Raw genomic sequence first — 27,630 nt, 5'->3', positions numbered from 1 at the left:
ATCTGATTATGCTCCACTGTAAATGTCAAACTTGGAAACAATTTTGCTGATGCAGAACCACCGGTGGAAGACATCATTGTCACGTTTTGTACGAAATAAACACAGTTTCAGAGTCCATGGGAGAAATGGCTGTATTTTGGCAAACCTACATTTTTCTACTGTCAATAATAAAAGAACGGGACGGGGCAAAAAGTATTCTATTCTATTCTAGGGATGTAACGACACCGGCAATATCGTGATATTAAAACTGCCACAAATATCGTCGTCATCATGTTCACGATATTTAAAAGCTACACATCTGTTAAAAAAAGTCAGGTTGATTTACATTTGTGCAATTCTAGCACCCTCTGGTGGCTAGTTTTTTAGTCCAATTTAATTTTCACAAGGCATGTTTTGGCCCTTATATGTATATAAACCGAGTCAATATGTGGAGGAACTCTATGTTTTCATTAGCGAGTAAGTGCCTCAATATTAAGTGTTAATAGTGATTGAAGGGAGTTTATTTGTATTGCTGTTATGTACAAAAGCACAATATTGTGCTTTTTTTTTTAGCATGAGCAATTTTTTTTTTACAATATTGTGAACTTTTTTAAATATCGCCAACCTCCCCTCAATATCGTGATAATTATTGTATCGTGATCTTCATATCGTGATAATATCGTATCGTGGTATTTGGATATCGTATTTACATATTTGGTAGATTCGGTTTATATATAATTACTAAATGTAATATCGCGTGGGTATTGTATTGAAAATTTTGAACTTTTCTAAAATGGCTGGCAGTAAATGAGTTAAAATATAGTGGCCTCCATTATAATAGACGCCATTTCAACATTTATGTGTCCTCAAAAATGCTGACAATTCACTCCCCCCTTTCAAAATTCAGATTTGATGCAATTTGCAGGTGTTCCGTTGTTCTGCATTTCTGGTCTCTTCTCTTCAGTTCATTATGGATAAAAAGTATATTATTTTTTTGACACCCATCTTGAGCCTCAAACAGAACCTTTTTAAGAGTCAACATACACATGCACGCTTTGACAGGTGTGAAAACCACCTGCAGTTGTGATTGATGGCTCGCTCTTGAGGGCATGAACACGTTTGCGCACCCTCCCAACCTCAAGTATATGCTTTTGAATGCTTCACGCCAAAACCTTTTTTTTTTTTTTTTTTTTCCACTGCAGAAATTAAAACCCAATCATATTTGAATGTTGTCATAGCCGCCACTCCTCTTAATGTGAATCCGATGATGATGAAGTATCATCGAACATTGGCTCCAAATGGGTGCAATATATGAATATGCATGAGTAATCGACTCGTTAAAAAAAAACGGCACGATCCTTGGAATATTCGACGTGGGCGATAAGCAAAAGCACATTGTCACGTGTCAGCGCCATCTCCGAGCTCTAATGACTCAGTAATGACACAATTTGTCCATTTAGCCTCATTGGCTTTAATGCTGCACAGGACTCGCCAGCTTCCTCTGCCAGTCTTGCACAAGTGGACCATTGAGCTTAGATGAGCAAAGAGAGTGAAAAACATGAAGTAGAAACTTATTTTAGCCAGTGCTCTCAATGAAGTTTTTTTTTTTTTTTTCCTTTTTAATTGTTGAATTGTTTCAGCAATGTTAAGAATAGTTTTAGAAAATATCAGCATACAAATATAGGCAAAAAAAAAGTGAATAATAGTCAAAATGACAGTTGTGTTAACTATTGTGAAAATATATTCCTAATGAATCGATACATTGTGTTTGATTAAAAAAAAAAAAAAAAAAAAAAAAAAGATACTAAACTGATTAAAATATATAAAAACATAGAAGATATTCTTTATTCAATAAGTTAAGTATACTGGTATGTTCCCTTTTGAAATTTGCTTTAAAAACGTAGAATGCATAATGAACTAAATGGCCAATTTCTAGAGAAATTGCGCATGAATGCTGAAATCTGAATGCTAATATTTGAATGCATGTGGAACACTTTTTCAGGATATTGAAAGATACATTAGGTAAAGATAATTAATTGTTAAATATTATTGAATGATATGAAATAAAACAAAACTTGGGCTGCAAATAGCCCGAGGGGGATTTGAACCATGTTTTACCAAGTACTGGTCACCTGCTCTTCTTTTTTTTTTTTTTTTTTTTTTTTTTTTAAGTAAATTTTGTAACCTATTTTTATTTTTTTTTTTTTCCTCTGAATGTTAACTACTGTTTCTTGATGCTTATGTGTTGTCTTTCCTCGTGTAAAGCACATTGAGTTGCCTTGTTTATGAAATGTGCTATACAAATAAACTTGCCTTGCCTTGCCTTGCTCTAACCACAGAACTATATTTGTCTTTTTAAGAATCATTGAACTGTGTAAATGTATTTAATGGTGTCTTGCTGAATGATTTGAGTAAATGTTATTAAAAACGAGTGACATCTTTTGAAAACAAAATATATAAAAAAAAAAAAAAACCTTGGTCACGGGACAATGCACTTTACCAATTGTTCCACCGGAGCATCATCAACAGCCTGTGCATTACTGAATAGTATTTAAGTATGAGGAATGCTGACTTGAATGTCTGTCCCATTGAAAATGAATGGAACATTTTTATGACAAATGTTTAATTGTGGGAAATCTTTAAAAGTGTGGGTTGAGAAAAATTATAGCCTGTGAGTCATGAATTTTTGGAACGTGTTGAAATTGGAACAGTGTACATCGGATGTATTGTGTGGGAGTGCAAATGGAATTAAAAAAAAAAAGGGAGCGGAATAACAAAAAATCAGAATAACATTCACACAAAAATGATGCGGAATTTTTAGAGTGTTTTGTGATTTAGATGGATTCAATCAGTCCATCATTACTAATGAGCTAACTAGACTAAGTGCAATTTCTGCAGAAATTGCGTGGGAATGCTGAAAGCTGAATGCTAAGATTTGAATGCATGTGGAATGCTTATGAAGTAAATTGAGAGATAAATTATGAAATTCTAACCTCCTGGTTACTGGACAATACCAACTGTGAACTCTGAAGTGGGCGTGGAAAGCGATTCTTGTTCAATGTTTGTCCCATTGAAAATTAATGGGGAAAAGTTGATATTAAATGTTAAATTGTGCAAATACCGTAAGTAATGTGGAATCAGACAACATATACCCCGGGAGGTGTGACTTTTTGAAGCTAGTTGAAATTTGAACAATGTAAATTGGAAGTATTATGTAGGAGTTGTTATGCGGCAAAAAAGTATGGAGAATAAAAATCAGAATAACGTGTGGGAATGCCCACGATTAAATATAATAATACAAAAGATATTAATACTTGTCTTATCACCAATACATCAAGGCTGCTACCAATAAATGTTGTTTTAAAACTACTACATCAACCACCAAGTTTTATTTCAAAACTTCAACTTATCAAAGGCTCTGCAATATTCCCCTGCCATTGAGACCGTCAGCCGGAACAGATGGTCGGCATGGCAGAGAAAAGCGTTTACAAATGACTGCATCCATCACCTTAAAGATGGCGTCATTAAAAGTAATCTTGGCCATTTAAATGTGGAGGATAAACACAGGAATGTAACGCTTGGGCGCCGATTGCTGGATATAAAAGTGATGGAAAACTACTCGCGCTCGCTCAGCCCTTTTGTAAGTCTATTACATTTAATAGAATTACATTTCGAATGCGTTTATATGGAAATGAATACAAGTTATGTAATGTTTGGGGAAAAAAATGCCAGAGAAGTGAACAAGTTGTGTAGTTTTGCGGAGGAAGAAGTAGGCGTTTTGACTTGTGAGCTTTGGCGTAGCAGCGTGTGCGTAAGTCAAACAATTGCAACAAACTGCTAACATGCGTGCCTTTTATACTGAATGGTTGGGATGTGTGGGTGATGTTCGGGAAAGGGCTTGCTTGCTTGGAAATAACAATGCAAATGTAATGAAACTTTACCAGAGCAGGCTGAGATCATGAATCAATCATGAATTTGTCTTTAGACTTGGTGAAGCAACATGTTGCTCTTTACCTATCACCCCCCCCCCCCCCCCCCCCACACCCCACGTTTCTGCAAGAACTGAATTGAACAGAGACAACTTTTGGTGTTTTCGTTGATTATAGTGTGTCGATGATACCGTGATAAATGGATTCCAAATTTGTCACTTTTACATTGCAAGAGTTAAGATAATCTTTCTAATTAACTTGAATTATGACTCTATCAACAATATGATATATTGCAAGAAAGTTCACATGGACTGTAAAAATTTTGGTATTATCGATATGATGCCACGAAAATCCAGGGCCAGTGTAACTTTTAATATTTGTGGAAGTGATCTGTATTCCCTATACTCCATACATAAAAAAAAAAAAAAAATTTTTTTTATTTTTTATTTTTTTTTACATGTTTGATTATATTTTCAGATTAGTTTTTCAAAGCTAGAAAAGAGGAACACTGAAGGGGAGATATTTTTTCTTATTTATAAAATATTTCCTGAGCAATAAATGTTTTATAACAATTGGTGTACTCTACAACATGTTTATATTTGTTTTTAATTTTTATGTATGGAGTATATGATATATTGCAAGTGCAGCAGTGCACGGAACTGAAAATATAATTCCACAAAATATCAACATTGGTATCAAAATGATTCATATAAGGAGTGAAAGGCACGTGAAAGCTGTAGGAAAAAAAATATTCTTGAAGTGATTTTCTGGACACCCAAAGATGCTTGTAATAATATATTCATCAATGTATAATTATTTATTAATTGTTTTATGTTGTTCTTTATTTTTCTTCAGTTTTGTTGGTCAAATAAATATCGCTTACATCACCGCACATGACATCCAAGGCAACGATTTATTTATTTTTATTTTTTTTGTGAAGATGAATAAGCTACTTTTAAACGCTAGTTGCATGCATAACATTAAGCAGCTAATTAATGATGAATATGCTGCTCATAAATCACTTACTAGAAATTCATATCTCTGCATGTTCAGCAATATGCTATTAAATCCTCATGGTCTTGAATTAAACGAAAAAAAAAAAAAAAAAACGCTCAGTATGAGATGTGTTCTAATCTGGTGGTGAGTTAGAAGTGATAAAACTTGAAATGAATGTCAGTCACGGGTAGCGTTAACTAAAGCAGCACATTCCAGTTAGTCCACTGTCTCATTGATTTTTATATATTTTTTTATTTTTTATTTTTATTTTTTTATAGCGGTGTCAAGATGAAAAGAAATCCTAATTTGATTGCCGAAAGAGGTGTTCATACTCTGTGACAATACTGTACTTAACAAACCTAGTAAGACCGCCACTTAATTTTAAGCCAAATGCCATTATAATAAGATGAATTCAATTTGAAATGAAAGAGTCTGCATTAAAGTACTTTAAAACACAGTATGTGTGTGTGTGTACTGTATACAAACACACAAGACCAAATGGTCTCAGTGGGGAAATACATTTCTTGAATTCTGTAACTGTTTTCCGACCTGAGATTTTAGATCACAGGTGGGCAACCTACAACCCCGTGGGCCATTTAAGGAACTCATGTGGGCTATTTTTCGGGCCTGGCGTAGTAGTTGTCATATATTTTCATGAATTTTGTATAGCTGTGGGAGGGAAACGGTTTCCAACCCCTGCTTTAAAAGATGTCTAAGCTAAGTTGGCCAAAGTAGCAAAGGCTGGATTTGTATTGCATGGTCAAAGTGACACAATTGGCATATGTAAAAAAAAAAAAAAGAAACAAAAACATGGACTCGGGCAGCTTCATGATAGAATTGACATGTATGGTGTCAATGTGTTTGGAGCGTAAATGCACCGATTGCTTAATCACTGTGTGAACTTGAAGTCATCAAATACAAAAAGAGGTGATGTATACACACACGTCCGCATAAATGAAAATTAATATTGCAAAAACCTGGATCAAGGGATTAAAATCTGAATTGAACACTTTGAACCTACACTGTAAAACCAGCCTAAGGCCAAAACCACATCAGTATGCTGTATGCTCGACTTAACTTCAAAGGATTAACGAGAATCCCATAGATTTTGAATACTATTTGGCAACATTTCCCCATGTCACTAGAATCAAGTCATTTGTTTCATCTGAACCTTTACCAGGATTTGCACCAAAAATGTTGCCTACTTGTGGACATTTGTTCGGAATTTTATGCATTATGTTGCACCGACCGATCCACTATTTGGTATGCCAAAAAATTCCAAACGTCCAGCCATACTTGATGTTCCGAACCCCCACCTAAATGTTTTTAACTCATTCACTCCCAGCCATTTTGACTGAAGCAACCCCCTTCGCTCCCAGCTGTTTTACTGGATTTTGACTGATTTTGCAAGGCCCGCAGAATATTGTGTAAAAAAGAGATTTCTTTCATCAGGAAAAAAAAAAAAGTACATTTGTATATGTTTGTTTTGCAGCAATTAGCATTAGAATATAGCTACGTTTCATAATTATTCACAAACCTGCTGAAAACACTGGGGAAAAAGAGCTTGATGCAGCATGGCCCTGGTTGATCTCTTATACTCTGCTGCCACCTGCTTGCCATTTTTCGTAATAACTACCATTGCTTTTGGCGACCTCTTCAGAAGCTGCATCAAAGCCTTCTGTATGCTCTAGCATAAAAAACAAAACATAAATACGTTTTTGGGAGTGAAGGACAAAGTATTAAAACGTATAAATACGTTTTTGGGAGTGAAGGACAAAGTATTAAAAAACGCATTAATACGTTTTTGGGATTGAATGAGTTAATTGCCAGTTTGTGCCAAAAGATGCTGGCACAGCACTACTTTTGTCTCCTGTCAATGAAGCTCCTTGGCACCGAGATGATACAAGATGGTGGCAAAACAATACTATTATAGGTTTGGATTGACTGAACACAATAATGCCAATAAAGGGAATAATGGATGCTTACTGACCCCGACACCAACCCTCAAAAGGAGAGAGAAAAAAAAAAAACGGGGGAAATATGTGAATGTTGGAATTGACTTTAAGCAACTAACTAACTACTGAGTTTTCTATCTTATTCCCAACTTTTAAAGCCCCAATTCACCGTCAACATCCCAAAAGATTTGTCTCACCTTGAAAAAAGAAAAATAAGAAGGAAAACACAAGTGAATAAAATTAATGAAGGACCCTATAAACTATTAGCTGAAGTGCACTTTTTACATAATTTTCTTCTGGGTTAAAATTCATAATTTAAGCTTCTGATTAGGTTAAGTAATACAAATAAAATAAAAATCAAGCTAACCTCTCATCCTCAAGGTAACACAAGACTGCCATTAATTTTTTTAAATTAGCACAGTTTGGGAGGCTGCGCTAACACCAAATAACAAATTGTTCTCTATTCACAAAATAATACAATGAATACTGATTTTCAAAGAAGAGTGGTTAAGCGCTTTATTCATCTGTACCTAATGTTGTGGCCCATGGACCCAGCAACACTCGAAAGTTGACTTCAGCACCAAGGACAGCAACCACTATCTTTTCATTTCACTCCCTCTTGACTTCCTACTCAGTGCGTGGCTTGTGAAAGCGTGTCATGTTCAGACGTTCTCGCTCGTGTTGCTGCAAAAAGTCCACACGGCCTACGCGTGTCACAGGAGTGTGACTCCTACCCGCCTCAGCATCTCACACCTTCTGCTTCTGGATCTGTAATTAGTGATCCACACGGCGTTACTGTACCTCGAACGTCTTTGAAGCAAGTCAAATTTGTGGAGTTGGACCGACAATTTTAGGGAAAAGTCTTGAATGTAAAAACAATGGAAAATGAATCTAGATGGTTGGAGTCATTTTTTTTTCAGTTTGGCTTTTTGCCAAGCTTTGAGTACCTTCTGTAACTGGTGAGGTACATTTACGTGCATCCATTTTTAGAGTTTGTAAAGTAAATGGATTGAAAGGATTCTCAACCGGATCCGGACCAACTGTTTGAGAACAAACAATTTTAGTTTCGTCTGCGATGTGTGTCATGTGTTTTGAGTCCGTTCATCTGTTTGCGGTGTTTGACAAGAAGGAGTGAAAATGTAGATCGCTACATTAGCTCCTCATGCTAGCTGGTTTGAAAGAACACTGAGAACATTTTTTGTAATCAGAGGATTTTAGATAAGGACATTTTGTGAAAGGCGGGCCTGCATTAGAGTTCATATGTTTGTACTGTTTGACAAAATGGAACGTGTCAACTGCTAGGTTAGCGGCTCATGCTAACCACTAGCTAATAAAAAGTGACTTTGATGTGTATATGCTGATTGATTTGATTTGTATGTGTCATACATTTGAGTCTATCTGTGCTTTGCTGTCCCTACATTAGCTTATAATGCTAAATGCTAGTTTGCTGTATTTTCAACATTATAAGACACTACAAGTAGCTAGTATGCTTGATAGGGCTCTCATTTCGACTGCCACTTTAGCATCTTGCTTTAGCTACTACTAGCTAACTGATATTTTCGCAAAGCAACACACATTATACGATGAAAACAAACAGCGTATTGTATTGCTTTTGCCTGTGACTAGCATGAAAACCAAGCAGATTGTTGTAATAGTCAATTACATTTTGAAATCAAAATAATCCACACAATAATTATATTGTTGGCCGCAAATTATGCGATAATTTGTGGCCCGTCAGCTATTTTTCAACAGCCCTAAGCATTTAATAAGAAATGAGAATTTGAATTTGACATGGCCCACAAGGTTCGTTAATAAATAAATGAACAAATAAATAAATGACTAAATAAATAAATAAATAAATACATACATTTAAAAAAGCTTGGGGATTCTCAGAGTGGGAAGGAATGGTTGGAGACATGCAATAATACAAATTAATTCTTTGGAATTATTCGTACAATTATTTATGAAAATAAATAATTGAATTTCTCTTCAAAGTGTGGTGGAAGATCATGACTTCAGAAGCAAAATATTATCTTCCACTTCATACTTTATGTGAAGTCTAGTGGGATACAGGACCATTGACAACCGCAAAAAAAATAAAAAATAGAAAAAAAAAAGTCCTTTATTATTTGCCATATAACCTTTAACCGAAAGCATGTTCCAGTTTGTCAAATTAATTTGAAAATAAGCAATACTTAATTGCTTGCTTGATTAATTTTAGCAATAATTTCCATTTTTCTGTGTGTGGCCCTCAAATGAAAATGTTTGGATCATACAAACTACTACCAACAACTTTTTTTTTTTTTTTTCGTGATATCTGCTAGTTACTTAGTTTAAGATGCTGATTTGGATCTTGATTGACATTTGAGGCCGTCTGTTGGTACGGTTTGACAAAAAGGTACATTGAATAAGCTGTTACAGTTGACTGCTTCGCTTCCATATGCTCATCATTTGTGATCAAAAATGTACTGTTGCATGTAATATTGTGCATGTGATGTCTTTTTACGACACATTAGTGGTTGATTTTTGTTGTTGTTGATGTTTTTCTCTACCTGTGTGACAATGTTGAAAGTGGAAGGCACTTATACGAGCCCGATTTTCTTTGTTGTTGCTCGGACAAGATTCCCAACCATATACCATAAGGTTCTTATCCTCATCCACCCTAAGCAGCTACCCCTCCCCTCGGTTACCTCATCCGGTCCGCACTCCACACCCCCTCCTCCTTTGCCGTCTGCATGGACCCTCCCCCTTTTTTTCTCGCCTCCAGTCTGAGCATCACAGCCTCCTCTCCCTCCCACCCTCCACATCACACGCACACACACCTTCTCCAACCGCAAAGCCCGCCGCTGTGTGACAGGAAGCCACAGGAACGATATAGACCCAGCGAGTAACACACACACGCATTCACACTGAGCTCCTTCCTGACGGACTTTCTTCTTCTTCTCATTCTGTGTGCACTATAGCGACCGAGCCTGGATTTCTTCCTCCCCCCCCGAGCATGAAAAGGATTGTCAGGATTGCCCAATTAGCCGCAATCCAGCATCAGCATCAGCAGCAGCAGAAGCGTCGCCGAGCACCGGATGCTCCAGCAGAAGTTGTTGACCGAGCAAGTCACACGGGGGGGCCGAGACTTGGAGGGGAGCGTCTGATTTAGGTGAGTGCTGCGTGTGTGCGTGCCTGTACGCTGCTTGTATGCATGCGTGCATACGTGCGCGGTCAGCATTGTTATCATGGAGTACAGTACGCGTTGATTTTTGAGACACTTTATGCAAATGACGTGATTGTATCCACGTTTCTGGGGCAGATTTTCATTCGCCACACGTGTATCGCATCTCTGTAATTGGATATGGGAAAAGCATGCTTCCTTTAAAGCATATCATATTACAAATTGGATGAAAGCATATCTGCTGATTGGGAAGTCTTTATACTGAGAGATAAACAAGAGTCTAATTATTACATTATGAAGAATTATGTTCTTGTTTTTATAGTCATGTGAGCGAGCACCAAGTTTCAAAATGTCTCACCGTGCACACAAAACAGACCAAGGACGTTTTTGATCAATACATTCTCTTATAGTTTAGGATGAGGGTTAAAGTTCTGCTGATTTTCCATGAAAATAAATACATATATAAACAAAATCAATCTAAAAAACAAAACAACACAGTATTATTTTTTTCTTAATAAAACAAATACAACAAAACCTAGCAGAACTATAACCCAGCATGTCACTAGAAAGTTGTCTCACCTAAAAGTTTACCTCGATTGTGCTGTTCCACCGGCTCACTGTGAGGGGAGCTCCTGCTCTTTTCCACTCAAGGTGTCACGCTTCTGGCCCAAGGCGAGATGGCTGCTAATGATCCCCCGATATCAACGCCACAGAATCGGCTTCTGTTGGGGAAAAAATGGCTCCCCGAAGCGATTCTCGGCTTTACTTGCCGAACCCCCAACCCTCTCCCCCAGCTTCTTTTTCATGTCGCATGAGACGGCATTGTATTTACAGCAGAGTAAATACATTCTGTGATTATTGTTTGGCCTCCCTTCATCTGAAACGCCGCTGCCTTATCGTCACAATGCCTCGTTCGATTTGGTGGCCTTTTCTTTTGCGAAGTGCCGTAATCGTGTTCACAAGAATCCCCGTGTCATGAAAATGCCAGCGTTAGCTTCGAGCTGTATTTACGGCGTGGCTTTTCCATGACCCAGTGTAGATGCTTTCTTTCAAGGGATGTTGTCAGTGCTGGTCACTGGTGTGAATTCAAGCTTACAACTAAGTATGAACTAAAAGCTGTTGGCTCAAAAGTAATTATGTATTGATTTCTGTTGTCCTTCATGAAAACAAATTGATTATGTTTTGTATTTAATCAAAATAAGACATTTGGAAATATCTGATTTTACTTTGGAAACTACATGGCCAAACGAAATTGGTGAACACAGCATCAATCACTGTTGTGTGATATTGCTTAATTCTTGTTTAGGTGTTTTTGAATCACTAAACAATATCAAATACCACAGCAATACAGTAATTGGTTAAGAAACATAAAGATTTTGTTGAAGTATGAGCTCTGAAATGCTCCCAAAATGGCTGCTTCAAACTACAATGGTTGACTTCCTGTGCAATTATTGGCATACTGTTGATTTTTATGTGTCTTGTTGTCTCATGTGTCCTCTTGTAGCAACATATCCACCCAGTTTTGAGTTAAAGGTTAAAACTGGTTTCGGGGTAGTTTTTTTTTATTTTTATTTTTTTTTTAACGTGCACTTTAGGTCAATACACACTTCCAAAAAAATTTGAGGCAAATTGAGGCCCTTAAAAAGTCCTCGCTCACCAGGTACCACCATCAAGACCAACCTCAAAATATGTTAGCATAGTTAGCCTAAATGTTGATCAAAAACAGAGAGGTTTTATTCCTAAAAAGTATTTTTAATGATGTAAATCACAGTTTTACCATTTAAATGAACGATTCTTCCCTTGAACACTAGGCCAAATTCACACAAAATGGCTGAATCAAGAGTCTAACTTTGAATTTTTTTTTTTTTCATGCATCCTTGCATAATACACATAGCACCAAATTTCCTGTCGATTGGTGACATTTTTTTTCCAACTTTCTAGTGGCCGCAACTGAGTGAATTTCTGTGGTTCTTTCAAACAACAGACAGTGATGACAAATTGGCCGGAGAATCTATAAAAGAAATGCCTAATTCCACTGAGGGGCAAGCATTTGGTTATTCTGGGTCCGTTCGAGTTTGCAATGTTTGCTCAAAGTTCTCTAAATATTGGTTGTGCATGAAAAAACAAACATTGAAACTGTTGGCGTGAGAATCTTTAGTGAACGTTTCGATCTTGAACAAACCTCTACGAGAAATCATCATTCATCCTCGCTAGCTTTGCAAACGTTCGTCCTTCAGTGGGATAAAAAAAAAAAAAACATTAATTAGGGCAAAGCATTTATTAAAACTCATTTACTCCCAATAACGTATAAATACGTTTTTTTAATGTTCTAAGTGTCCCAAAGACGTATTTATGTTTGTTTGTTTTTTATGCTAGAGCATACAGAAGGCTTTGATGCAGCCTTTCAACTGCAAAGAACGGTTACAGAAATGGTAGTTATTACACAAACGGCCAGCAGGTGGCAGCAGAGCATAGGAGATCAACCAGGGCCATCTAGAAAAAAAGCTAAATTACTTTGAATTTTAAATAGATTTGTGAAAACTGATGAAATTTAGCTCTCTTCTAATGCTAATTGCTGCAAAACGGAAACAGAAACATACTTTTTTTCCTGATGAAAGAAGAGACTTTAATCTTTCTTTTGATAGGTTCCATGCTTTTATAGCAATAGAACACAATATTCTGTGGGCCTTGCAAAATCAGTCAAAATCCAGTAAAACAGCCGGGAGCGAACGGGACTGCTTCTGTGAAAATGGCTGGGAGTGAATGAGTTAAGGGGAAGGCCTTTATTCGTGCAATTATAACAAAATGAATCACTAATGCATATTTAAACTATACTGTATAAAAATATTAAGTAAAATACGTTATGTGAAGTGTTTAGGGAAAGGACTTTACATTTCAAATTTGAAATATTAACTTGTACTTTACATTTTCATATATATATATATATATATATATATATATATATATATATATATTCCTTATATCTTGTAACTGGCAGAGTGTATGTTTCCTTTTCAGTTGATAGCAGCAATAGTTTAAAGGATCTTGAACAAAACTTTTGCGCACATTCTCATATCATTATCAGCCAGAGGATTTGACACATAAAACCCTCACTTGAACTAAAAAATTTGGCCAGCGTATGAATAATTTTAGGCTGTGAAGTATCTCAGTCTCGTAGTTAATTGCAGCTATGCACACCATTCAAGTAAAAAGGCGGTTTGAAAACTGAAGTCTGTGCGGCGCCTTTTGGGAGCCCAGACAGGCGCAGGAAATTATCACAATAGAGACGTTTTATTTTTATAAATTTTTGAGACTTCCACTGTGCGCAAATGCTCCTCTGAAGAGTCAGATTTGGTCCCTCTCTCTCACTTTCTGCTGCTATATCCTTGTTCATTCTCTCTTCAAAGTCGGCAACACCTCTTAGAGAGCAGCATTTCATTCGTTCCAGCTGCCCCCAAAGCCCTAAATGAACAATGAACTTGCAGTAGAAATAGTTGCACTTCGTTACGTACTAGAACAAAGGACATCGATCCAAAAGTTGTTTTTCTTCTATATACATGAGCCAATTACATTCTTGGCTTGAACGGGGCCTGATGTCAGACCCCACTTTGGCACCAACCCAGCCCTCACCCCCACTAACACACTTACACACTGAATAAAAACTGTTAAATGTATTAAATTAAGAAATCAGAATGCTACAACAGCAAAGTATGTAATTTGAATTAGGGCAACAAACTAACTAACAAATGAAATAATACAACTCGTACAGCACATAAATCAAAATAAAGACACTTAGCCTGGCGGGGTGCTGGGGAGTCAAATAAAGTACTGGGGGGAAACTCTGAAGTTTCCCGCATACTACAGTGGGAGTTGAAGTTGCAATTCCCATCATGCCTAGCAGCGATTTGTGAAACAACACGTTCACTGCCATAGACGGCTATGAACGTCAAAGATTAATTTTTACTGGGCTGGCAGTGACCAAGTTAACAGTTTTGTTTGTTGTTGCCCATTGTAATAGTATTAGTTGTGTGTGTGCGCGTTTTTATTGTTCCCGGTTGCAGTAATAGTGGTTTTATTTGTGTTTTGCATGCATGTTATGTGCCATGCTGCCATTTTATTTGCACTGTGTGTATGGGAAAGGGAGTCAAAAATTCCCTACGTTCCACAATGTCAGTCTCTCGGGTTGGTCTTTTTTTTTTTGCGTTAGGGAACCACTTCTGGTGGCTAATCCCAGTACGGCTGCACATGCCAGGAACGGCCACTCTGCATGAGTCATCAAAGTTGCATATTAGCACCTGTATGCATATTGATTCACAAGCTGTAATATATGAGAGTCTTGTTTTATTTTTGTAGATAGGCGCCTTAAAAAACGGATTGTTGTTATTGTTATGCTGGGGTAAGTTTAGTCTATCGTGTTTGAGAGTGTTAGCATTTGTAGATGGGGGCTGGCGATTTGGCGACACAAAAGTAGACCCGATTTTAGATGCTCAGAAGCCAGGTCTAACTTGTGGTGTAATGCAAATTTTGTGAATTTGATCGAGGTGCGGGCAGACAGATTTGGCACTCTGTGGATGCGTCTGGTGGATGTCATCGTATTTCATTCAGAAACATGACAACAGCATGTGACAATTCATCTGAATGATTGTAGAAGTTAATTCATTGACATTATCATCTTAAAAATATCTTAATAGCACCCTTTTGACCTTGTGACCCTTCTGACTACAACATCTGCAAGGGGATATTTTGATTTTATTGGATTATGACTGATTTTGCAAGATCCACAGAATATTGTTATTTTGCTATAAACAAAACAAAACATGGAACCTACCAATAGAAAGATTAGTCTCTTATTTCATCAGGACATTTTTTTTAAAATCTGTCTCTGTTTTGTATCAATTAGCATGAGAATATAGCTAAATTTCGTCAATATTCACATTCCTGGTGAAAACACTGACAAAAAGAGCTTGTTGCAACATAGCCCTGGCAGGTCTTTTATACTCTGCTGCTACCTGATGGCCTATTTTAATAACTACAATTGCTTTAAGCCACCTCTTCATATCAGAAGCTGCATCAAAGCCTTATGTATACTCTTGCATTAAAAAAAACAAAACAAAAACACAACGGCACAAAGCACCTTCTACCTGCATTTGTCAACCACAATACCAAAAGAATGAAAACTCACACGCACAGTCAGGCTGCGCTTTGTGCCAGACTTGCACTGGGCACGAAAACGGGGCCATTGAAGTCCAAATTGCTTATCAGTCACTATATGTGAAACGGTTCCAAAGCCATTTTGCTGCATTTGCAAGCGTCTTGATGTTCAAGCTGTGAATCAGAGACGACAGTACTCAGTGATGCTTTCACAATGCAGCATTGCAATATATGTGACTGTGAACACGTTGAACTTTAAAATCATCAAGTATTGCATTCTATTGCGACGCCTCATTTTTAATTGCGCAGAACTCGCCAACCAATCACGATGAATGATAACGCTTATTCACTTAATGGAAAATGCAGCGCCTTCTGGTCCCGATCTTTATCAAGCTGAACTTCATAAGCTCAAAGCCTAATTGGCCACTGGATTCACCTGATATGGACTACAAGACTTTGGGTATTAGGTGGAGCCTTTACTTGCTGATTATATGACTGCCTGTTTATACAGTATGCAGCCTATAGTTGCAATCACAATTTCAAATGTAGAAAGACTAAGGAGGTTGTAATTTGGCCTTGATTATGCGGATGATTCAGCGATACCAACTCACTTGCCAATTAATTAGGGATGTAAAAATAATGCCATTAATCCTGCCTTCATGAGGCTTTTAATCATTTTTTTCCCCCCCTTTAATGAAACATTTCCAGAGAGGTATGCGGTTATTTTAATTTTTACTTTGGGAGCTGTAATTTGAGGGGGAGCTTGAAATTAATTATATAAATTACAGCGATGATATAGTACTTATTCTCAAGGTAAATAACCTGATTTTCACAGGAGCTTCTCTTCATAGTATCTGCGTATTAAAATTTCACATAATCTCTCGTAACGCCTGACAGGAAAAAAAAAATTAAAAAAAATCTACAGTTGTTAAATTAAAACTAGATAAGAGCAGGAGGACCAAAATGTTTTTTTTTTTTTGTGCCGCAGATAAATCATGATCTGTCTCAGCTGGTGCACAGGTGAGCCCAAACGAACGACTTGGGAGACAGAAATGGTTATGGGAGGGGATTTATCGTCAGCCTGAAGAGGCACTGATGTTTGTAGGCGACGAGAGAGGAAGAGGCAGCCGGTAACCGAGTCAGCTCTTCCTTCGAGGACCGTGACTATATGGCATGCAATATGAGTTGCCTCATATGGAATTCAGTATTATTCATTGATAGACTTATAGATCTACAATCAAACCCAGGTTAGGAATTATTCATTCATTCAGTTCATGCATTATATTGTGTGCAAGAGACACATAGTCACCCCCGCACCGCCACCGTATTGACAAACTTCTCAGAGAAATCATGTAAGCGAGTGTCATCTTCACTGGAGCATGTTGAGCGAGGCCGCGGTTAAAAAATCTGCCACTGTGCACATTAACTCATTTGCTCCCAAAGACGTATTTATACGTTTTTTATGTTTTTTTATGCTAGAGCATACATAAGGCTTTGATGCAGCCTCGGAACTGAAGAAAACGCTTGAAGCAATGGTAGTTATTACAAAAACAGCCAGCAGGTGGCAGCAGAGTATAAGAGATCAAACAGAGCCATGTTGAAAAAAACCTCTTTTCCCCACTGTTTTAAACAGAGTTGGGATGAAACTTAGCTATATTCCAATGCTAATTGCTGCAAAATGGAAACAGATAGAAATATACCTTTTTTTCCCGATAAAAGAAGAGATGCTAATTTTTCTTTTGGTAGATTCCATGTTTTATAGCAATAGAAAACAATACTCTGTGGGCCTTGCAAAAGCAGTCAAAATCCAGTAAAGGGGTTGCTTCAGTGAAAATGGCCGGGAGTGAATGAGTTAAATGACAATGAAATCTGTCATTTTCAGTCAGCATTTCTCTCAATGGACGGGCCATTAGCACATCTGGATGTGAACTTTGGAGCGCACTAACCACATCCTGTCACATCCAACCAATGGGGAACATTGATTGGATAGCAATTAATGCACATTTGTGGTCGGTGAATGTTACTTCCTGGCCTTGTTGCTATGGTAAAACCGACCTCACTTACCACACGCATCTCCACCTTAATTTCTACTTTATCATTCGGTTTAAATCTGCCTTTTAAGAAGAAGTAATGAGGGGAAAAAAAAAAAAAAGTTTGACTTAACCATGACGACCTGACGTTTCTGCTCGTTTGGATCCACTGATTTGATTATTTTGCATGTAAATGAAAAGGAATCGTGTTTGGAAGGCAAACGTCACCCGAGGGCTCTGGCATTATTGCATTTCAACAAGACTCGCCTAAGGGTGAGGAATGTTATTAAAAGTAAAAAAAAAAAAAAATTATTATTATACAGTTGTCGATTTATTCTTGCGGATTTATTAACATAATTATAAAGGGCCATTCTCACAACAAGTCTGTTGCTCTTCATCGAAGGAAAGAATTGAGACCTGATAAATTATAGGATATTTTTTTGCGTCTTAGGTTAGCTCTATCACCATATCACGTGACGTCACATGCCGCACAGTTCTGATGGCTCCAGCCTTCTAGATTGCATGTTGAGGCTTCCTCCCATATTCCAAAAAACACGCATCTTTAGGTTTACTGAAGACTGTATGGTAAATTGTCAATAGGTGTGAGTGTGCGTGTGTGAATGCTTGGTTTTTCTATGCGCCCCGTGATTGGCTGGAAACGAGTCCAGGGTGTACCCCGCCTCTTGCCTAAAGTCAGCTGGGATAGACTCCAGCTCACACGCGACCCTAATGAGGACAAGTAATATGAGTTCTGTCTACATAATTTAAAACTGACTGATAAAAGTTGGTTTACTTACAGGAAGGAGGGTGAGGTCAGCTGTCAGCATGGTTTCTGTGAAAAAAAACAAAACATTGAATATTTAGCTATAGAACTTGAGGCTGGAAATGGAGAAAACGCGGAATGCAATGAATTATAAATGTGGTGCGGCAAAATTTACGAGACAGGTTTAGGACTTAATGCAAGATTATAAAAACATTTTTAACTTGCGCTGAGCCTTTAATTTAAAATGGCCCCCTGCTGAACTCCTTTTTTCTGTCCATGAACATTTTTTTCTGTGCCAAGGTTAGAGTGTCATAAAGGGAATATGATTTGAGATGGCTGCTGCCATCCTCAGTCGGGTTTTTTTGAAGGTCCAGGGATTTTTTTTTTCCGCCACATGGAGTAGCCACTCCTCAACGCAGTGTTAATACTGTATCATATATTACGTTATGTGTTGCGATTTGATCATTCATACAAGAAATTGCTGTCATCTCACGGCTTTGAGTCTCGACACACAGATGGTGGAGACCAAGTGCTGCGGCGAAGCTCTGTCCCGGATGAAGTGACACAAAAATAGGCCCCGTGACGCTAAAAATGCAGAGTCATGCATTTGCGCGGGCTCTTAGTGAAGTGCGGGGAACAAAAAACAACTCTTGAATAAATGAACACGTTTCTATAAAAGCTCAGAGCACGGCAGTGTTGGCTCAGCGAGTTGAGACTGCAAAGCATGAGGAAAATGAAGTTGACATTATCATGCTAATGCCAGCTGTGCTTGACTGCTCGCCTCGATTACACTTCAAAGCAAAATAAACGTCTGCAATTTGCCCTGCTGTGAACAGCAAAAAATAAACAAACTAAAAGAAAATGCCAAAAAATGTTTCAGCTGTAATATTATCCCTTCCAAAAAAACATTTCATAATTTCAGAATCATCTCATATTAGCCTATAAGTGGCTTACATATTGATTTTTGAAAAAAAAAAAAAATGCACTCAAACTGCAAATGTATGTCATTTTCGAAATGCGTAAAAATGTCAAACATTAACAAGATCTTGTCGATTGTTAGCTTGACCTATTTTGACAGCCACTGGTATCTTGTGTCATCTTAGGGTGCTAAGAAAGAGCAAAAATGCAAATAGCTAAGAATATGTTCCACATAAAAAAATGCAAATAAGTGAATTTGTGACTAGCAAAAAGGTGAAGTTCACTGCAGTGCAATAAGAAACTGCGACACCCACGCCACATGGAAGTCATCGCATCGGAACCACGGAGACGAGCTAGCTTCTTTTTATTTCTCAGCAAGGAGAATTTTTAGGCACGATGCAGCAAAGCTGTAGCATATAATACTGTATTATCCAGAACGACTATACGCGGAACGACTACCCTAATTAACAAGCATAATTTGGCAGCGTGATTGTGAAGCACTGTCTTCACCAATGAAAATATGATCCATATCTTTACAATCTTTATGGTAGCTTATTTTTTTGTTCTTCACATTCTGAGCTGCCACTGGCTTCATGGGGTATTTAAATGAAAGCATCACAGAAATGTCATTGAGATGCCTTTGAAGGGTTTTAAATAGCAAAGAAATAGCATCTTTAAATAGCGTTTAATTCACTAATTACCTTCCTTAAGAATTACAATTCTTTAATTGTAATTAATCTAATAGTTAACTTTGGATTAATTGCAAACTAATTGTGCATTTTATATCTGTTCTAAATGTTCAATAAAAGTTTTTCAAGTTTTTAGTACTCTTGTTAAATAACATACATGGACAAAAATGTTTCCCTAATACAAATCTGCTTGTATTGTTTAGTTTATTTATACAGTAATTGTATAGTAATTCCTAGTTATTTAAAGTTAAAAAGATATACAGTATTATACAAGTTCATATGAGTGAGTCATCGATTTTTTTTAATTTTTTTTTTAGATAATTTTGTGCCTCAAGATGGTATTAGCGTTTCATGTTGGATGTTACAGACAGGATCAATACATTTTTCATTTCAAATTAAGAGCAACATTAATTACAACATGAAGCAACTCATTGACTCATGCTCATTTCATTCATCACAAATATCAACTAGACCCCAATCATAAAAAAAATCATGTCATGTGCAAATTTTGACGTCCCTATTTTATTGATTAATTTTACCAATGAAAGATATTCCTCGTGAATAGCAAGTACAACCGGGGTGAGTTAGGCTCCATCCATCCATCCATCCATCCATCCATCCATCTTCAGATTAAGCTGAGTTAATTCTGGACTGGTTGCCAGCCAATCACAGGGCACAAGGCTCAAAATAGTCATTTTGTATCGCAGTTTGCAAGTCAAAAATGAAATGCAGTGTCTACAGAAACTCATACGGGCTCAGAGAGAGCATGAAAACCCCATACAGGAAGACCAGAGCTTAGATTTTAGATTTTAACCCTGAACCACTAGGACCCTGTGCTGGAAATGAATAAAATGTCACATAATTGGTCACTTATGTTGAGTTTTTTTTTTTTTTTTTTTTCCCTTCAGTGCAAGCACAGGCTACATCATGCTGCCGGACACAACTCACATTCCGATTCCATCCGGGGCCGTTGAGGCTACTAAAAAACAATCGCAGCGCTTCAGTCTTGGCAAAGCATCGCACACATGTAGCACTCAGCATAAAGATAGGAAAAAAAAAGACCTGCTGCGCTTTGTTGTGCAGCCACTGCGGGTTATACAACAAAGTCAGAATGTCGAGGCAGGAGCTGTACTGAACGTTCAGAGGCGTGTAGTATCGGCGCGATTTGTTGCGGAGCGAGCTCCTTTTTTTGTGAGCGGCGGCCCGGCTGGGGTACGGCGCGGTCTCACTTCAAAAGAGTCGGCAATTGGAAGGTGAATAAAAGCTGGTCAATTGGCCCTGAATTCCCTCAACTAAAGCGCAATATCAGCAACTGCCAAGGAAGCAGCCGGCTCGGACCATTTTCAGCTTAAATCACTCAGCCCTGCACATTGACACGGAGGCCAGGCGGACAGGGAGGAAGGAGGAAGTGTGCTGGGTTTTATCAGTAATTATAGGAATGCTATTTTTTCCCCGTCAGGAAGCGAAGTAGTCATTCTTTAATCTCGACACATGGTCATCACGTAGCACACCTCCTACAAGTCCAACGTGTTTGAATTGTATTTCGGAGGAAATCGGGGTGACGGAGATGGAGTGTTGGGGGATACATGAGCCTGGAGGAGAAATGGAAGTTGACACAGGAGAAAAGTTGAGCGCAATTATTTGGCTTCAAAACCCCAATGGCTTTGTGCAATGATTTTTAAGGGGAACATATGGGAGCTCGGGTGCATTCGGTCTAGAATCCCAGGTGGGTCGTGGACAGCTGGACAAAAGTAAATGACAAATGGGTTCCTTTTTTTCCATCACCAAAAAAATAAATAAAAATCCTTAAAGTATAAATTATCTCAGACCTTAGAGTTAAACGCTAGCCAAAACAGCAGCACCTCCCATAACAAAACAAAGAGATTAATTTAAATGTGGTGTCTTACCATATATTGTACTCGTTATATTAAACATTAGCTGTTTTCTTTTTCCCATTAGGGATGAATGGCTATTATGCGTAATTATGTCAGTTAATTGACACAATTCTTTACACATGGACATTAACTCATTTGCTCCCAAAGACGTATTTATACGTTTTTTTTCGTTTGTTTGTTTTTTTATGCTAGAGCATACAGAAGGCTTCGATGCAGCCTCTGAACTGAAGAGAACGCTTGAATCAAAGGTAGTTATTACAAAAACGGCCAGCAGTTGGCAGCAGAGTATAAGAGAGCAACTGGGGCCATGTTGCAAAAATCTCTTTTCCCCACTGTTTTAAACAGATATGTGAATAATGATTAAACTTAGCTATATTCCAATGCTAATTGCTGCAAAACGGAAACATAAAAATACACTTTTTTTTTTTCCTAATGAAAGAAGAGATGGTAAACCTTCTTTTGCTAGGTTCCATGTTTTTATAACAAATAGAACACAATATTCTGTAGGCCTTGCAAAATCGGTCAAAATCCAGTAAAACAGTTGGGAGTGAATGAGTTAAAGAGTATGACAGGTTTTGCTTTGATTAGCATTCCAACATTTATAGTATGAAAGAAAATCATAGTGACGATTTGCGCCCCATTTCTCCGCATTTGTCCATTGTAGTCCTTTTAAATCAGTTTTTAACTCAAGTTTCACTTGGAATAAACTGCAATATCCTGGTAATATTGTTCAATATTGCTCCAAACGTGCCTCTTCCTTGTGTAGAAACATGCAACATTTTTCCCGACGTGAAATTGGAAGGCTTTCATGTTTCACCCCATGGGCTGACTTTGAACAATAATAAAAGACAATCAAGACAAAAAATGAATTGTGTTTTGCTTTTGGGATATTTGCGAATCGCAAATCAACCGATGGCGATAAAGTCGAGACTGGAGTGTGTGCTCCAATATCTCTTTTGATTTCAACCTGGCAAGAAACTTTAGCACTTTCCTTCCACATGAAAAAACTAATTTAAGTTGTTGAATATGAACTGAACCACTAGCGCACCCTGCCAGTCTTCTTCTCCTAATTTTAGCGTATAGCACAAGTGGAGCCATTTCAATCGTCTTATATGTTGTTTGTTCCTCGGAGAAAAGAGGAGACAGATGGATAGATCCGTCGTGTCAGAACTGAGACTAAAGAAACACAAATCAACCCATTTAAAAAAAAAAAAAAAAGCTGAAATGTTTTAGCACACAAACCCTGCGCAGCGTGATGAGCGTTTCTCAAGCATACTGTCGGAATCGTTTGTATTTCTGTCAGATTTCAGTTCGACTGCTGATATGGTAATCATGTGCACTTCATAACACAGAAGCTATCATTTATGTAAAACCCAATCCATAGACGATAGATTGTTTTAATGTTTCAACTAACATATGCCATTTTATTGTTGCGACTCCTGCGCTATTATGCTTTTTACCCCTATGATTCTACACCACAATGTGCATTTCTTTATCAAGGCATCTATTAAATGTCTGCTTTTAGAAAGATAAGTCAATTGTGTAAATTTGCACCGCACTAATGTTTGAAAAGGGTGCGCAAAAGGGACGCTGCTTGGAGGACCATTAGGCTTACACCACCGCATCAGATTCACAAAGTGACGTGCTCAACCAATGAGAGGACAGCCAGCCAAATTGTGTTGCTACAGGTTATCAGCAAACATAAAAAAAAAAAAAAGATTTGGCGTTGAGTACCTCTTTTACCCGCAAATGGTTTTGGAAACAATACATTTTCATATCAAGAAAACAGTAATATATTTAATATTTTTCCATACATTATTTTTCATTTTACATACTTTTTGATACCTGGAAATTGCTGAAATTTATTTCCATACTTTTCCGTATTGCATAAAAACTAGTGTTGTTCCAATACCGATACTGGTATCGGCAGAGGTGCCGATACTGCATTAAAACAGTAGTATCGGTATCGGTGACTACTCACAAGTACCATGCCGATACCATTAATTCCAACACTAATATAGAATTTTGGTTGCAGCATGTTGCGTCTTGCTCGTGCAGGACATTCACTGATATGTGACATGTTCACTGCATGCCGATCTAAGATATCCTATTGGCCCTTGAATGCTCTGATCCAATGGCAGGACAGCTTTTTCATGTTGAGGAAAAAAAACCTTAAGTATCGGTATGGTATCGGCCGATACTGCAAACCTGGGTATCGGGAGCCAAAAAAACAGTATCGGAACAACACTAATAGAAACCCATATTTTAGTATCAGTTGGTCCTGGAATTGGTGTTAGCTGCATGTTTCGTCTTTTCCGGTTCACTGATAGTATACGGATGCACACATACATGCTATAGATTTACGGTGTGGATTCCAAACAATCAATTCTTAGAGGGCGGCCAGTATACATTGACACGAGTCCACGAGGGGCTCAAGAGCATTATATGCCCACAGATGCTGCGAGTGCAGCCTGTGCTGATGGAGCCGCTGTTGTTAGTGGTAATGACAGAGAGAAAGCGGTCCAGGTGAAGCTTAGCAGTACTGTATCGTGTTCTCGCAACGTGCACACTCAGCATGCCGCCGCGTCTGCCATGTAGGGCGCAGAAAAGGCAACACAGCACATTCGAGCACTCGTTAGCAGGAAAAAAAAAAAAATGCACAGTTTGCTGCACAACAATCTTGATCATGTTAGAGCTAAAAATACATCCAGTCAGGCCCCGGCTTGCAGAATCACAGGAATGTTCATAGCTGACAAGTTTACATACCGTAGTTATATTGTATCTTGAAATACTTTAAGCTAATTGAAAATACAGTTCATCTGTTATATAATTGTTTTTGTGCTCATTGAAAGAAACAGGTTAAAGCATAGTAAACACCCACTATTGATGGACTTGTGACAAAAAAAAACAACAAAACAGTAATAGATGCCACAAATATAACAAATGCCAAATTAATAGTTAAGAGTTTAAACTGTAAATATCACATACTTTGTTCCCAAAACACTTAAATATAATCAAGCCCATCATATTAAAAACCCGGGTTAAACTTAGCTCCGCCCCAATATGCAAATGCTTTGGTAACGTATCACTTTAACATATTTCCTTGACACCAGTTTCCCTTCCTTTAATCAGGGCTTTGACAGTATCTTAGAGCGTTATAGAAAGAGCACAAAAGTTGCAAATAGGTGAGTTTTCAGAAAACGGCTCAGGTTCGGTTCCACATAAGAAAGTAGTATTATTTGTGAATAGCAAATAATACTACACCAATAGGAGCGTGTTCACTGATTCCCTAATTTGTAAAAATGCCATTTAAAGCTAACTGAAAATATAGCCTTTTTTATTTTTTTATTTTATTTATTTTTTTACCAGAAATTTTCCCAAAGTGTCATTTAGACAAATGTGCCACCCCTTCAAAATCGTATTCAGGAATTACACGTCTTAAAACACATCTGTATTCTTTGGCTCAGAGTGATAGAATACAAGTCCAAGTTGTGTACAAATTCAGGTTACACCACTGTAGAAATAGAACTAAGTCGTAAACCAAGGGCGCCCGGAAAATACATTTATATTCTGCTGACACGTCCAGTGAGCTGCGTAATTTGGCAACAGAACGATAAGACGTTGAGGCTTTTTTCCAGTTTACTTTAAGCAGCTTAAATATAAATAACACTTATTTAAAAAAAAAAAAAAAAAAGCACTCAAAATGAATTGCACGTTTGTCGCAGACATCCAGTCAGTCTTCAGTCAAGTATTTATTTTGGCGAGTTTGGAAAATTTCAAGAAATCACATGATTGCGAGGTCGTATGCGCATCTTCGACACTGGTGCAATGTCATTTGCAGCAACATGGTAGCTTGCTTTCCCGTCCATCTTGGAAAGAAAGGAAGTGAGAAATGAAACCGCGAGCCCTGTGGCAAAAGCCTCTGAGCTGCAAAAAAAAAAAAAAGAGAGAGAGAGCTCAAGGGAGGGAGGGATATGGTGGCGGCGGGAGAATTTCAAAGGCCGGAGGTCAAGAGCACTCTATTTCCAATCTTAACACTTGGAATGGCTGCTCTAACCTGCATCAAGAGGGCGTTTCTTGCTGAGGATAACCTCAGAGGGAAGAGCAGGCGGAATAGGGCGCCGAAATGAGGCATTTCTCCATGGTGTGCGGTTCGACGCAATCTAGATCGACGTTCCTCCGTCCGCCTTGTGCGGCTTCTCAAAGACTCAATGGAGTGCACATTTGCCCGGCTCGTGTAGAGTGACGCACCAGATGGTTTGTTTGCGTTACCATCTGGGGACGAGACAATAGAAGCAGCTCGGGAAAAGGGTTGCTTGCGTTCCGTCTATCACATCGATTTGCAGTCAAGTAGAGAAGTAAACTACTTACAGTGAGTCAGCGTCTCTTGTTATACGTGGACAAATCTTTCTATCAGGAGCAATGCTTAGTGCTGAGCCCGAGTTTCAATAGAACTGCAGTGACAGCTTGACTTTCTATTTGCTGTTAGGATACAGAGGCCAAATTTTGAATTGAATTTGTGTTGATTTGTAAGAAAATGGGTTTGAGAAATATCAATCATTTTCATAGTTATTATTCATATGATGGATAGCTTTGCAAATTCTGGTGCTGAGAGATGATTTGAGTAATTATGGGCAAAATAATGAATACAGCAAATTTAATGGACGTTTTAAGTAACTATTTGTTGACTTCTAAGTTGTTCCGGTTTCAAAGTAATTTTGCCATTAGGACAAAAAAAACAAACATTTTAACATTCTTAACAGTCAGTCAACACAACATACTTTATGTAATGTACGATAAAACAGAAATACAACTCAGTAAAACTGAAATACAATAACATAATGTATGGTATTCCACAGGGTTCAATTCTGGGGCCTCTGCTGTTTTCATTGTACCTGCTCATTCTGCTGCCCTTGGGTTCCATATTAAAGAAAATTGTGAAGTGCTCTATAGAAATGGAGTAGAATAATTGAGAACAGAACTTTAAATGCTGTCTGTCTAAAAATGCTCAAGAAATCTCACAATACATGTATAGAAATATAATTGCAATATGCAGCGCTCAGAAGATCATTCCTTGAATTATGTTTCATACGGTGGTTGTTGCTCCCATTCAACTTAATATTATTCCACCTGAAAGATAACCTGCATCCATTCATTTTCTACACTGCTCAACTCCTTAGACTTGTAGGTGAGCTGGAGCCTGTGCTAACCATTGGACCATTTGTGGCCCCATAAAAGATGGCAACTAACCCTGTCTCTTTGATGTTTATGCACTGTTTTCAAGTAATACAAATAAATCTGAAGGTACTTACAGGTTATTCAGCACTTGAATATTTTTTTTACTTTAGTCCTAATATTGTAAAAGTAGCACTACCTTTACTTGAGTCCAATTTTTGGCTACTGTACCCACCTCGAGTTTGAAGCTTAGTAAGAGTTCAAATACTGCTGCTGTATTCTCGCTCCAGTGTGTGTTTGCTTCATAAAAGGTTAGCCTTCAGCTTGAATCGCAGAACGTCCTGACAGACAATTTAGTTTTGTAATTCTGTTCCGTTCACTGCTCAGGGCTATTTCATCGAAAAATCGGGAGAGGGGAAAAACATGACCTGTATTTATAATTAGGCCGTCGCGGCTCTCTCATTATGAGGCAGCTCCTTCCTCCTATTTATTCAGAGCTCGAGAGTGTGCCGTTGTCTGGGCAGGCAGGGACATTAATTTCAAACGCCACATCATTGATATTTAGACAGCATATTTACAGTAGTTGCTACTGGCAGTTTAAAGATTACTAGCGTATTCAATCCAAGCCAATACTGTGTGAGTAAACAACTGCTGATCTTTCATTGGTTAAGCCCAGATGTGTTATTGTAACATTTGAGGATACATGACTAACATCAGTGTAGCCTACCCTGGATACGACAGTGTGCTCAATCGTCCTCTCTTTTCCAAATTTTTAATTTTTTTTGGAAGCTGTCACTCTGAAGATAATGAATCTCTTCTTACATGTGCTCGTTCTCCTCCGTTGTTTGTTAGTGTTGTGTGGTTCTTCCTGATGTGAATTTCGGGATTCCCTGCTGTTATTTTGAAGTGGAAGGTAAAGCACCCCAAAATTGAAGGTAACTGGGGTAGCAACTGTAATGTATGGAAAGGTGCAGCCAGACTTGG

At 37.9% G+C, this 27,630-nt stretch overlaps 1 protein-coding gene across 2 annotated transcripts in view; it reads left to right on the top strand.

Moving 5' to 3' along the window:
• Positions 1-27,630, top strand: part of brinp1 (bone morphogenetic protein/retinoic acid inducible neural-specific 1) — a 214,413-nt gene that overhangs the window by 51,452 nt on the left and 135,331 nt on the right. For both annotated transcript variants that reach the window (XM_077497593.1, XM_077497592.1), the window contains one exon: positions 9,823-10,013. The gene's annotated coding sequence lies outside the window, so the exon portion shown is untranslated. The remainder of the gene's footprint in view (positions 1-9,822; positions 10,014-27,630) is intronic.

Source organism: Festucalex cinctus, chromosome 15 (assembly GCF_051991245.1).
Source record: "Festucalex cinctus isolate MCC-2025b chromosome 15, RoL_Fcin_1.0, whole genome shotgun sequence".
NCBI lineage: Eukaryota > Metazoa > Chordata > Actinopteri > Syngnathiformes > Syngnathidae > Festucalex > Festucalex cinctus.
This window is presented reverse-complemented; position numbering and strand designations above follow the sequence as displayed.